Raw genomic sequence first — 14,785 nt, 5'->3', positions numbered from 1 at the left:
GACAACATAGAGTGCTTGGGCTGAGGTGACCTCAGACACTGGTTGGAACAGTCCTGACCCCAACTGAGAATCTTCCCGGTTCTCCAGTCCAGTTTAGGGGCATGTAATTGCAGCCAAGGGAGTCCCAGGAGGATGGTGGAAGAAGAATGGGGCAGGACGTAGAAGGAGATCTGTTCCAGATGTGAAGTGCCCACCTGGAGGACTAGAGGTGCGGTCTGGTAGTGCACATGGTCGGTAAGAATCTCGCCCGTGACCGAGGAGATAGACAGGGGTCTGGCTAGTGGGGTCACGGGTAGCCGCCATCTCTGGACCAATGTAGCTGCAATAAAATTGCCTGCTGACCCAGAATCGAGAAAGGCAGTAGTTTGGTGAGTTTGTCCTGAGGGTGTCTGGATGGAAACTGGCACAGACAAACTTGGAGAGGTGGCATTCACACTCAGGGAGACCTCTCCCACCGGACCTAGGTGCTGGAGTTTCCCGGATGCTTGAGGACGTTGGGGACATCTCAGCTGAAAGTGATCCGAACCACCGCAGTAGAGGCAGAGATTCAGCTCCAGACGACGAAGTCTTTCATCAGGCGTCAGGTGAGCCCGTTCCACCTGCATAGGAATCTCAGGAGTCGACTGGGACTCCGGAACGTCAGGATACTGGAAGACCGGCGCCAGCTGGTGATGGCGACGGGACAGGCCTAGTCGCCGTTGATGCCAGACCTCCTCCTCCCTCTCAGAAAAACGAGTATCGACCCTGGTGGCCAGTAAGATGAGTTCGTTCAGGGAGGTAGGTAGGTCTCGGGCGGAAAGCACGTCTCTCACCCGACTGGACAGACCCCTCTTGAAGGTGGCTATTAGAGCGGCCTCATTCCAGTCTAATTCTGCTGCCAGGGTACGGAACTGGATGGCGTAGTCACCAAGAGAGGAGCTCCCTTGAGAGAGGTTGAGGAGAGCAGTTTCAGCTGAAGAGGCACGGGCAGGTTCCTCAAAGACAGAGCGGAACTCGGCCAGGAAAATTCGGAGATTAGCAGCCACAGGATCATCACGGTCCCACAGTGGTGTGGCCCAGGCCAGAGCTCTTCCTTCCAATAGGCTGATGATGAAAGCAACTTTAGAGCGCTCGGTGGCAAACTGACTACCTAAAAGTTCAATATGCATGGTGCACTGAGTCAGGAATCCTCTGCACAACTTGGAGTCACCAGCATATTTGCTTGGGAGAGACAGTCGAAGTGTAGAAAAAGCAGCAGGAGGTGGTGTGCTCTGGGCTGTAGTATGCTGCTGTAAGGCGGCAGTGAGTTGCTGGATCTGCTGCGACTGTTTCTGGATTTGTTGAGCCCGTAGGGCGACCACTCGGGCGACTTCGCGGATATCAGGCACCTCTCCGGGATCCATGGTTGGAGCCTACTGTAACGCCTGGAGTAGTGGATCCACTGGACCGTCACCAGCGATGGCACTAACCTCACCAGGGAGCGGAGTCTAAGGGGCCGCTGGTTTTCACCAGAGCCCGCCGCAAGGTGGGATGGACTTGCTGCGGCAGGCGACCCCCAGGTCGCTACCCCTGGCTTGGTTGCTGGTGACGGCAGGCGAGGCGTGGCAGGAGCAGTAGGCAGGAGATGGTACTGGCAGAGGTCTGTAGGCGTGACCGCAGGTGACAGGCTGAACACAAGAACTAAAGTGTAACGGGGAAGCAGGAACCAGGAACAAGGACTAGGGACCAGGTAGCGGATAGGTATCAGGAACAAGGACTTGGGACCAGGTAGCGGATAGGAATCAGGAACAACAGGGGGCTGGGCCAAATGCTATGGGAAGCATGTAGAGGCTCCAACACCTGTAGTGGGGCAGGGCTGGAACTTATAAGGAGTGATTGGTGCAACTAGCCAATTAAGGGCGGACTGGCCCTTTAAATCTGAGACAGCCGGCGCGCGCGCGCCCTAGGAGGCGGGGACGCGCACGCCGGCCGGCACAGACGGAGACAGGAGCGGAGGAGAGGTGAGGCGCCCCCAGGGGCCGAACTAGCAGCAGCGCCGGGTCCCTGCACAAGGACCCCGGCGGCTGCATGGGGCAGGAGGAGGTCGCGGCGGCGGCCCGGAACACGGGACACCGCCGCAGCCGTGACAAGGCTATGTGGAAAACATGGATATAGTCATTGGCTACGTTCACACACACTATTTTACAAATAACGGCTGTTGTTTGTGCAAATACGGCCATTGTTATAAAATATGGCTGTGTTTTTTACGTAGTGTGAACCCAGCCATTGGCTGTATCCATGTTTTCCAGACAACCTTAGAGCTTTATCCAACTTCAGCAGCCACCGCTAATCAAATGCTGAACGATCGGGTTCGAATGGACTTGAGCATGCTCGAGGTTCGCTCATCTCTATTCCAAACGTATTTGAAACAAAAGAATGGTGGCTGGAGATGTTCATTGTGCCTACATCCATGGGGATTACTGTAAAGCATTACACTAAATGCTGTTAAAGATAATTTAGTCAAGATGGCTACCCCAAAAATAATGTATGAAAATTTGAATTAAAAAAGCATGATTGTCAGTGCTACTGTTACCAATCTTATGATTTTTTTTTTATGATTTTGTTTTTATTATATGTGACTGTGTATTTGTTATTTATTTTTATTTTTTTTTAAGTTGATTGTAATGAGAGCTCAGTAAGGTTTCCCATACAATTTTAATGTATGAGCTGATGTACATCACTCTTTCATTGTTCTTGACATCAATAAATAAGATGAATGGACATTTAAATACATTCACTGCATTGGCAGGGTTGTCAAACAGCTAAGATGTATCTCTAAGTTCTGCTGCCACTCTACTTATTTATATCCTGAGGTACACTTAATCATATTTACTAAGTAAAGGAATAATCAAGCAAAGATGTCCTCTCTGTTTAACATAATAAAAATATACAGTAGATCTGTTTTATGTATGGTGGCACATACTGTATAGTTCTATTTATAATTTACTCATGTGGTCTGTCTATACCTCTCTGTATTACACAGCTGCAGTTATCTCTATGTTTTTCTTTTAACTCAGCAGCAGTCCACTGTGCCCTCCTCCAAACAATTAACCCCTTGCCGCAAAATGATGTTCCTGGAACGTCATGTAAAGCAGGTAGTTCCCGCAACATGACGTTCCAGGAAAGTCATGCTTTCTCTGCCTCCCCCCGTTGTCCCTAGATGCAATCGGGCAGCAGGAGGAGGCTGTGTCACACAGCCTCCTCCTGCTGCCACTGCCTGTAGGGAAGCCGCGTTCCCACTGGGAAGTTAACCCAAAATACACCGCGGTCGATGCGACCACAGCATCTATGGGGAGATTCAGTGGCCTCCCGGCGATTTGCCGGCGGGAGGAGGCTGCAGCATGTTGTCTTTTCCCGCCAGCCATTCCCCCTCCCAGATCACCCCCCGTCTTCAGATCCCTCCCTGTGGCCCCCCGCCCCCCGATCTGCGGTGCCCGCCCCCGATCTGCGCCCCCCCCATGCTCTTCCTTCCTTGCTCCTCCGAGCCCAATCAGCCCCCCTATCCCCATCACCATGCACCGTCCACGTCGCCCCCACCCCCAATCTCCCCCCGCGCTCCAACCCGTTGCGCCCCCCCCCTCCAATCTCCCTCCCTGTGCTCCCCCCGGAGCACAGGGGGGTTACCATAGTAGCCCAGACGCTTCCCAGTGCGTCTGGGTTACTATGATGGATAACGATCAGGCCCCTGCACTGAGGCAGGGGTCTGATCATTTCAATGTGCAGTCAGTGTGTAACACTGACTGCTCGTTTACTATACAGTATAATGTATTACAGCACACATCATGTGCTGTAATGCATTATACTGTGTATATACCTGAAAAGTAAAAAAAAACACACTAAACACACACATAAATAAATAACAAAAATTAATTAAATAATTAAATAAATACAAAATTAATAAATAATTAAAATAAATATAAATAAATAAATCTACTCATTCCCTATCCCCCTTTATAAATGATCCCCTATAAATAAAGTACACATATTTGGTATCGCCATAATGACCCCGTCTATTAACCCATAGCTGCACCAGGACGTTACTGAACGTCCTCGTGCCGCTATGGGAGTTCAGAGGGGGGGGGGTCGCCGCGCTGCCGCGATCCCGGGTGCCACATGTAGCCCGGGATCGCGGCTATTAGCGGGCATGGTCCGATCGCCGTGCCCGCTAATTAAGTACTTAGAAGCAGCTGTCAAAGTTGACAGCTGCTTCTAAATACTTGCTCATATCCATCCCTGGTGGTCTAGTGGGGGGATCACCCCCCTGCGGCGCGATTGAAGGGGGGGCGATCCCCGCATCCATCCGGGGCCGGGGTCTGCGCCGTAATGGCGCTGATCCCGGCTCGCCATTCTATTGCTTTTGGCTGCAGCCAAAAGCAATAGAACACCGATCTCATGGATTCATTCAGTATAACTATACTGCATGGATCTCTATGAGAGATCAGAGTGCATATACTAGAAGTCCCCCAGGGGGGCTTCTAGTATATGTGTAAAGTAAAAGAAAAATGTATTTTTAATAACACAAAATTCCCTCCCCTAATAAAAGTCTGAATCACCCCCCTTTCCCCATTTTATAAATAAAAATAAATAAATAAATAAACAAACATGTTTGCTATGGCCGCATGCGTAATCGCCCGAACTATTAATTAATCACATTCCTGATCTCACACGGTAAACAGCGTCAGCGCAAAAAAATCCCAAAGTGTAAAATTGCGCATTTTTGGTCGCATCAAATCCAGAATAATTGTAATAAAAAGCGGTTAAAAAGTCATATATGCGCAATCAAGGTACCGATAGAAAGATCACATCATGGCGCAAAAAATGACACCTCACACAGACCCATAGACCAAAGGATAAAAGCGCTATAAGCCTTGGAATGGAGCGATTTTAAGGAACATATATTTTCTTTAAAAGGTTTTAATTTTTTACAAGCCATGAAATCAAATAAAAGTTATACATGTTACATATCGTTGTAATCGTAACAACTTAAGGAACATATATAACGAGTCAGTTTTACCCCAGGGCGAACGGAGTAAACCCCCCCCCCCCCCCCCCCCCAAATAAAGAAAAAAAAAACATTTTTTCTTTCAATTTCACCACACATATAATTTTTTTCTGGTTTCCCGGCACATTTTAGGCAAAAATTACATCTGCCATAGCAAAGTACAATTAGTTGCGCAAAAAATAAGGGCTCATTTGGGTCTCTGGGTGGAAAAATGCAGGCGCTATGGCCTTATATACACGAGGAGGGAAAAACGAAAACGCAAAAATGAAAACTGGCTGTGTCCCCTAAGGGTTAACCTGTTACATTAATTATACCACCAGATTAATGGCATTAAAAAATAAATAAAAAACTAACCAAAATGACATTTTTTTGTTAATTTCGCCCCCTAAAAAATATAGAAAAAAGACGCATGTACCCAAAAAGTGTACCACTAAAAACGTCGCAAAAAAAAGCCCTCACATAACTCCATTGGTGAAAAAATTTAAATAGTACAGGTCTTACAATATGCAACACACAAACAGCTATATTAAATGGATATCACTGTAATCGTATCGACCTGACGAATAATGATAACGTGTCATATGTGACGTATAGTAAACGACGTTCAAAAAAATTGTGAAAAACTTAATAAAAAATTATCAGGGTGTTACATGTCCCCCTGAATGGTACCGATGGGAATGTCAACTTCTCTTACACAAATATTTTGGCACCGCAAGGCCTCCGTGACATGATATATTGGCTATGAAAAACCTGAAATAAGAAAAGACCCCAAAAATACACAAGGCTTCTGTCATGTCTGCGGCCTGTGGTTGAGTCAGGTGACGCACTGCGGCCACATATGGGGGATTTCTAGAAACATTGCAATATGGGGAATAAATAATTAGTTTCATTTCTCAGTTAGTATTTGCTGTGTTAGAGGAAAAAATGAATTAAAATGGAATATCTGCCAAAAAAAATGAAAATTTTAAATTTCCCCTCCAACTTGCTTAAATTTCAGCGAAACACCTAAAGGGTTAATAAACTTATGAAATGTCACTTTGAATACTTTGAGGGGTGCAGTTTTTACAGTGGAGGGTTTTATGGGGGTAACTAACATACAGGCCCCACAAATCCACTTCAGAACTGAACTGGTCCCTAAAAAAATCCGAATTTGAAATTTTCCTTAAAATTTCGCAAAATTTCGAAGCCCTCTAACATGCTAACATGTAAAAGGACGTTCACCAAATGACGTCACCATAAAGCAAACATGTTGTAGATGTTGCAGTAATAATTAGTTTACATAGCAAGGCTACATAATTAAATGTTACATAACTATTTTTCTCAGAAAACAAGAATTTTGAATATAAAGGATTGTAAATTTTTTACATTTTTGCACAAATGTTGTGTTTTTTTACAAAAAACCTACTAAGTATATCAACCAAACTATACCACAAACATAAAGAGGAACACGTCATGAAAAAACAATCTCAGAATAACCGCGATAGTTAAAAGCATCGCAGAGTTATCACTACAACCTGAAATAAGAAAAGACCAGGTCAGACACAGGTCAGATTTGAAAAATTGGCCCTGGGCATTAAGGCCAAAAAAGGCTGAAGAGGCAAGGGGTTAAATTGACAATAAGGTCCCTTTCACACATTAGTATTATACTGTCTGCAATTACTGATCCGTTAGTGCCGACAGTATAGTACCCATTTATTTGAATGGACCCTTTTACACATCCATTGTTGCTACGAATCCTTAAAAGAGCCATTATCAGTGTTGAAAATACAGCCCATATTATGGCTTGGCAGAATTTTTTGCTACAAAGACCCCGGCCAGGCTTAAGGACTAGAGATGGGTGCAACTTGAGCATGCTTGAGTCCATGCAAACCCAGAAGTCTTGGCATTTGATTGCCAGTGACTGAAGAAGTTGGATCCACCCCTTGTACTGCCTAGAAAAAAATAGCCATAGGGTACGGTAAGTAAATCAGGCAGAATTCTGTGGCGGAACTTTCCACTTAGGAATCCTGCCTGTCTCAGTGTGCCATAGCTTCTCTATCGGAGAGAGAGCATCACCTCTTCGAGTGGCGAGCGGCAGCAGCGGAGGAGCGCATAATCTCCCATCGAGAATCTATGGCACACTGAGACAGGCGGGATTCTTCCATTGCAGAATTCCGCCTGATTCACTCAGTGTGAACATACCCTTAGGGTGTATTTATGATTTTCAGGACTACCTAGGGCTGCATCCAACTTCTTTAGCCACTGTTTTCAAATCAAATGCCAACTTCCTAGTGTTAAAGCACAATTCGAGCGTCTTTCTTTATTGATAACCATTTGCAAAAGGTTTTAAAAATACAAAATGAAACCTACAGTAATTTCCAGTGATTTGTAACAGAGGCTTCATCAGTATGCCTTTTATCAGGTTTCTTAGCACAAGGACTTGATATGTGATCCCGTAGTCTAAAAGGCTCCTTTATCAATAATGAACGAATATGTGACGAATGAACTGTTGAATATATTCAGAATCTCAATAATTCTGATTTTAGATGTTATTTTGATAGAAAATCTAGTAAGGAATGAGATCTCCCATTCTTTCTGTTTCCTGTGGTCAGATCAGACAGAGAGGTATGTTTGTAGTGTCAAGATCTCATGTATAACTTCAGAAAATTCTTTTTAAGTCAGTCAAGAAAAATAAAAAAAGAAAGAGCTAGGATTTTTATTTTTCATATTAAACAGAATAATTTTTAAAACATAAATGCTTCCTGGAAGTGTGTGATATTTTAAACTTTATTTTTGTAAACAGAAAATGTTTTTATAATGGAATTGGTCAGAGACCAATTTATTACTTAAACATCCTTATTCATCCAATACTTGCTGTGGCTTTAAATTTAAAAATAATTTACAAAGGAATAGATCAGTATGTTGGGGGTGTCATCCCACTAAGCAGGGTAATGGAGTAGCAGTGCTAGTACCCATGTTTTTTTGTTAACATTGCTATCAAATTTGTTATTTTTGTTCTCTCTTTGATGATTGTTAGTTACAATTCAGTATTGCAATTTTCTATTCTTCAATTATGTTCTATATCCTCAAATATGCCATAAAAATACAAATTTCAAATATTTTTATGTGCATTCATTCTTGATGAAGACTAAGGCCCAGATTCATCAATGGGTGTAAAATATACACTGGTGCACACTGCCCACAGCAATCAATCACAGCTCCTTATTCATTTTACCATAGCTGAAAGCTGAGCTATGATTGGTTGCTGTGGGCAGTTTACACCATTGTATATTTTACATCATTTGATAAATCTCCCCCTTTATCTTAGAGGTCCAAAACATGTTAACTATATTTACTGATGATAGTTTGCTCTAAGTGATCCCCCATAATTGTTGAGATCATATAAATTTTAAAATAATGTCCTCACACAAAGTGTTCTACTACTGGGATACCCAAAAATCAGCCATAACCTCTGGAGAAATCTGGCAGTAAATGTTGAATTTTCAGGGCAGTGGCACCATTGAGGAAATTAACCCTCTCTCGCCACTGCACTGTAAATTAATGTTGCTGAAGCCTATGCCTGAAGCTGTAGCAATGTTAATTTATAATGCAGGATGACACAGGCACAGAATCTGTGCCTGTGTCATCCAAGGTCGGTCCCGGCTGTCATTGATCCTGTGCTTGGTCGACACGACTGCAGCATCTATAGAGCTTCAGACACAGAATTATCCCTTTACAGATGAAAAATTCTATGTCTGATAACCTTCTGTTTAACTTGTTTATTAATAATATTGAGAATGGTATTAACAGCAATGATTCTATCTTTGCAGATGACACCAAGCTTTGTAGTACAGCACAGTCTATGGAGGATGTGCAGATGTTACAGGATGACTTAGACACACTGAGTGTTTGGGCGTCCACTTGGCAAATGAGGTTCAATGTGGATAAATGTAAACTTATGCACCTGGGTACTAATAACCCGCATGCATCATATGTCCTGGGGGGAGTTACGCTGGGAGAGTCACTGATAGAGAAGGATCTGGGTGTACTTGTAGATAATAGACTACAGAACAGCACACAATGTTAGTCAGCTGCTTCTAAGGCCATCAGGATATTGTCATGCATTAAAACAGGCATGGACTCACGGGACAGGGATATAATATTACCGCTTTATAAAGCTTTGGTGCGGCCTCATCTGGAGTATGCCGTCCAGTTTTGGAATCCGATTCATAAAAAGGATGTTCTAGAGCTGGAGAGGGTACAAAGACGGGCAACTAAACTAATAAGGGAAATGGAGCATCTTAGTTATGAGGAGAGATTAAAAGAATTACATTTGTTTAGTCTGGAGAAGAGACGTTTAAGGGGAGATATGATTAATTTATTTAAATATATAAATGGCCCCTACAAGAAATATGGGGAAAAGATGTTCCGGATAAAAAACCCTCAAAGGACAAGGAGGCACTGCCTCTGCCTCAAGAAAAAAAAGGTTCAATCTCCGGAATCGACACGCCTTCTTTACAATGAGAACTGTTAATCTGTGGAACAGTCTACCCCAACATCTGGTCACAACAAAAACAGTAAAGGTCTTCGAAACAGGCTTAGACAAGTCCTTAGACCAAAATAACATAAATGCATATGTATAGAACCTATCATCATCTTTCCCCTTCCCTGTATCCATCCCCTCCTTGTATACCCCCCTTCCCTGCATCCATCCGCTCCTTGGTTGAACTTGATGGACATGTGTCTTTCTTCAACTGTATTAACTATACAACTGTGTAACTATGTAACCATTGAGGCTCTGCAAACACATCGCAGAGCCCCCATGGTAGCCATGGACACTTAAAGCCTCAGGCTTCCAGTGTCCTGGCCATGGAGGCCAGCAGGGAATGAGAGGGAGATAAGGCCGGCATGCGTCCGGGAGCTCTGCCACCTCCCCTCTCTCCCCTGCCACTATTACAGGCTTCTAACAGTGGCAGGGGACAGACCTAATGAATTCAGCTTATGGGATTATTATGATCCCATAAGCTGAAGTCCAAAAATGGCCTGGACATTGAGGCATCAATGACCCATGGTCGTGAAAGGGTTAAGCATTACACAATGCCCATGGAAATCTCTGTGTATTTTGTGAAATGCAAGAAAGATCAGATTCTCCAAGAGATGTGGTTTGTGACGGCTCTTTGTCGAAAAATGAGGATCCTAAACAAGGGATAAACTTTCATTAAGTAATTAGGAATTTGGTAAGATGGTATATAAATATGAGTTTTCTAAACTAGACGCCATCTTTAAAGGACAACTCCGTTGAAACATTTTTTTGGCTTATTTAACACACATTACAAAGTTATATAACTTTGTAATGTGGTTAAATACCCGGTCTGGCCCCCTTCCCCCACTTTTCGACCCCCGACCCGCCACCCCGGAAGTTAAAGAATGTATACATTACCTATTACGGTCGTCACGGTCCTCTTCTCTGGTGTCGGGTGACGTCAGAGCTGGGGGGCGGTCCGGGTCTTTTTCCTCTTCGGCGTCTTCATTGAGAGTGAATGGGAGAGAAAAGGCTGCTGGTGCACATGCGCACCAGCAGCCTTTTCATTGGCTGGAGCGCATCACATGGCTTCCAGCTTGCTCAGCCCTGATTGGCTGAGCTTGCTGGAAGCCATGTGATGCGCTCCAGCCAATGAAAAGGCTGCCGGTGCGCAAGTGCACTGGCAGCCTTTTCTCTCTCATGGACCCGGAAGCAAGAGACATCGCTGGACGGCGGAGGCAGGTGACGGTGAGGCGGACGGCGGGCGAATGGAGTGGCGATCGTCACCGGAGGGATGGTGAGTATGGTGTCTGTGTGTGTCTGTGTTTTTTTTTTTTTTTGGGGGGGGGGGTCCCGCCGGAGTTGTCCTTTAAGAATAGAAGCAGCTAGTTCTTTCTTTAGATGTTTTGTACTGGGAACCGCATCCAGATGCAACCAGAACATTTGATTAGATCAATAGCAGACTCCTCAGGAGAGTGCCAGTACATTGAAATCACACATCTGTGTCTTCATTGGAATCCTTGTGTGTGCACACTAGGAAAAATGCTGACCAAGTAGGAATGTCATAATTTCATTAGCCTGCATCCAATTATTTTGTGTTTAATAATTGTAATGAACGTAGATTACTTTGTAGAGATTTCTTCCCTCTGACATTAAAGAATCTTTTTTCTATCGATCAGTGTCAAAAAAGCCTAATTAAATCCACTGTGATTCAGTGTTGTGAAATACTAAAACATGAATATGTCTAAGGGGAATGAATAATTTTCCTAAGTACTGAAGATTACAGCAGGTGGTAACGCGCTAATATAACATCGCACTGTGTGATATTACAAGGCTGGAACATTACTTTACGTTATATCTATTACAGAATCCTAAGTCTTTATCAGAATAGGTCCTCCAAAAATTCATCCATACTGATGTTCTTGCAATTTACTTCCAGTTAATATTGCTATCATAATGTGGCAACTAACCACCACCCAAGGGAACTATTACTTCTCCCTACCCCACTAGCCTCGATTGATCTCACATAGTATAAATGACGTTAGTATAATCTGACACTCTCCCAGCCCAGCCCCAAGGAGCGGAGTTTGGTGTCAACATTGGTCTTGGGGATTGTATTTAAGTGTTTGTTCTGTCTTATGCTGGTTATGCCTGATGAAGGATCCTCTTGATACCAGAGCTGAAATGTGTTGCTGTAATAAATAGAAAAACTGCTCCATGTGAACTGGACCTTGAACTACTTTGGATACTCTGGTTGTGCCCATTTTTGGAATCTGGTAGCTCAACCGCCATGATCTCTACAATTGCATTACTTTCCCAGCTGTGGGAATGCTGGTTTTGTCTTTTTGTCTGCCAAGGTGCTGCACCAGGTCTTTTGAATACGCTGTATAGAGTTGTGCTTATCAGTTGCACCACTCAAAAAAGTGAGTGTAATAGCTTCACCTTTTTTTTTATGTTACATCTGGTTAATGTATGGTATACCTACCATAATACACTAGGAAGCGCCCCTCGCTCCTTGCCTTTCTTTCACACCCCATATGGTAGTTAGCCCCGCGATAGTACCCCATACAATTAATTTACCCAATAATGCCCCAAAAAGTAACTACTCCCTCCCATTAGTGCCCTATGTGGTAGTTTGCTTCTCCCAAATGCAAGAGATTGATAAGTGACAAAGCTTTTTATTTTATTTTATTCAATTGTTCTCACTGAATAATTTCTTATCTTGTTTAAAGAGTACAACCCGTTCAGAGGGAGAAATATGAAAAAACATATCCGCAAAAGTGATCAGGTGGTTAGCTTTTTGTCCTCCACAATGAAGTGAAGAGGTTTTCGGGGCCACACTAAATCAATGTGTTATCAGTGAATGTCCTACTTAGGGACACCTAATGATTAACAGGACAAGGAGGCAAGGGGGGCTATATAGGTACAGTGGCATTATATAGGTAGCATTGGTTTCAATAAAGTTGAGAATGTACAGTATATGCTGTAGCAAAATAAAAAATACAAAGTTTGAAAATGCCAAAGGTGGAACCGTTCTTCCCTTTATAATAGCAGCCCTGGATGGGAGCCACAATATCATCTTCTTTGTTAGAGTTAATTTTCTGTAAAGCAGAGCTCTTTGTTTCTCTTTTCACATGAAATTTACCATCCACAAGCAAATGTCATTTAAGATGTTTTCCTAAATTACATAGCAAACTTCAGAACTCTATTTACATGTATTATTTGTATTCTTGTTCTGTGACTTGAATGTAAATTCCTGGATTAAACTACTGCTCATATCCCCTTATTCCTGAAATACATTTACAAGATTTGTGAGGAATCTGCAAGGATCATAGAATGATTATTCTGTTATATAGAAGGAACAGTACAGTATTTAAAAGACTGCAGTCAAAATGTTGTAGATTAACACTTGAGAACATAATTTGCTTGAAGCGTATTTTCCTATACTGTAGCTATAGAAAAATATAATAGAGAATACACATTAACTAGGTCTAAAGGTTTAAAAATGTGATCACAATTTGGAAAAAGAAATAGAAGAATAAAATTAGTTGTTTTTCAAGAGACTAAAGGTAATGTCCACCCATAGTCTATAAACTCTTATGTCCTGGTGTCACCTATTTGCTTGTCACCTATTTGTCACATTATTTGCTTTAATATTATCTTAGGCTACTATATACTAATTATATATTTTTTTTTTAAATGCTCCACTGCCCCTTCCCCCAATAAGAGTTGAAATCACCCCCTTTCCTATTTTGTAAATAAAACACACAAAAAAATAAATAATCGTATTATATATTGTACCATGTGTAATCGTCTGATTACTAAAATAACAAAAAAGGTGTGAACAAAAAAGGTGTGAACAAAAAAGGTAAAAAATGTTAGGATTGCAGATTTTCTATCACATTTTTTATATAAAAAAATAATAAAAAGTGATCAATATGTCCGATCTAAACAAATGTGATACTAATAAAAACTAGAGATCATGGCACAAAAAATTACACCCCATACAGCCCTGTAGGTGAAAAAGTAAGAGCGTTATAGGTGTTTCAATAGGGCCATTTTTAATAAAAACCGTAAAACATTAGAAGAGCTATGTAAAGCTATGTAAGCATACTGTATTACTGACTGACTTATAGAATAAAGATAGCTTGTCAGTTTTACCGTAAAGTGCATTACGTAAATACAACCCCCCCCCCCCCCAAAAAAAAATTGTGGAATTGCATCCCCCCCCCCACATTTTCACGTCATAAATTATATTTTGTGGGTTCTGTCATTAATTTTATGGTAGATTGAAAGGCTCGATTACAAAGTACACCTGTTCCTGAAAAAAACAAGACCTCACATGGCCTTGTAGACGGAAAAATAAAAGAGTTATAGCTCTTAGCAGGCGAGGAATAAAACACAAAAACACAAAAATTAACATTGGTGCGGTCCTTAAGGCCATTTTGGGCTCTGTCCTTAAGGGGTTAAAAGTGTAATAATGAAGTACATAAGTTACCTGTCCATGCTCCTCACTGTCTTCCTCCCTTCTTCCAGCTCCCTGCAGCTGCCGGTGCAATTTCAGAGTAAATCATTGACCATGGCAGTCCCTGCCTGGCCAGTGATTGGCTGAGCAGCCTGTCACTTCAGAGACTGGCTCTGTAGCTGCACCAGTGGGAAATGGGGAGAAGCAAGGAAGACACAGGGGAGCTTGGAAAAGGTAATGTATATATTTTATTATTTTCTTTACTCAGTCATCAGTCATCAGCAGCGCATCGCTATTACATGTAGTGGTACGTGTCCGGCGGACAATGATATTAGATCAGCTGACGTTTGTCATCAGCTGATCATTGTTTATATTACACGGAGCAATAATCTGCTGAATCGGCCTGATTCAGCAGATTATCGCTTTGTGTAATAGGGCCCTTACTGTAACAAGAAGTTCAGGGTAATTTAAGCCTCCCTTGTTACAAGGAATATGCTGCAGAGAATTCTTAGCAAGCTGTCAAGCTGTCAGACAAGATGCAGTCTTTCCGTTCCAATGTTGACTTTTGTAGTGCTAACAGCTCGGAAGTACAAGTAAAGGTATGAGGTCGTAAGTAGTAGCACTGTAAGGGGGGGTCGTTCCATTAAGAACTGTCAAATCACTGAACCAACCCTCTCCGCAAAGCATGACCTTGTGCTGTACACAGCTAGTGCAGTAACTGGTGACTAATGTTACATTGTCTTAATGACGTGTGTTATTTGCTGCTCTTTTTGTTTGTAGGCAATGTCCCTGTGCATTT

The sequence above is a fragment of the Dendropsophus ebraccatus genome, chromosome 12, assembly GCF_027789765.1.
Source record: "Dendropsophus ebraccatus isolate aDenEbr1 chromosome 12, aDenEbr1.pat, whole genome shotgun sequence".
Lineage (NCBI taxonomy): Eukaryota > Metazoa > Chordata > Amphibia > Anura > Hylidae > Dendropsophus > Dendropsophus ebraccatus.
This window is presented reverse-complemented; position numbering follows the sequence as displayed.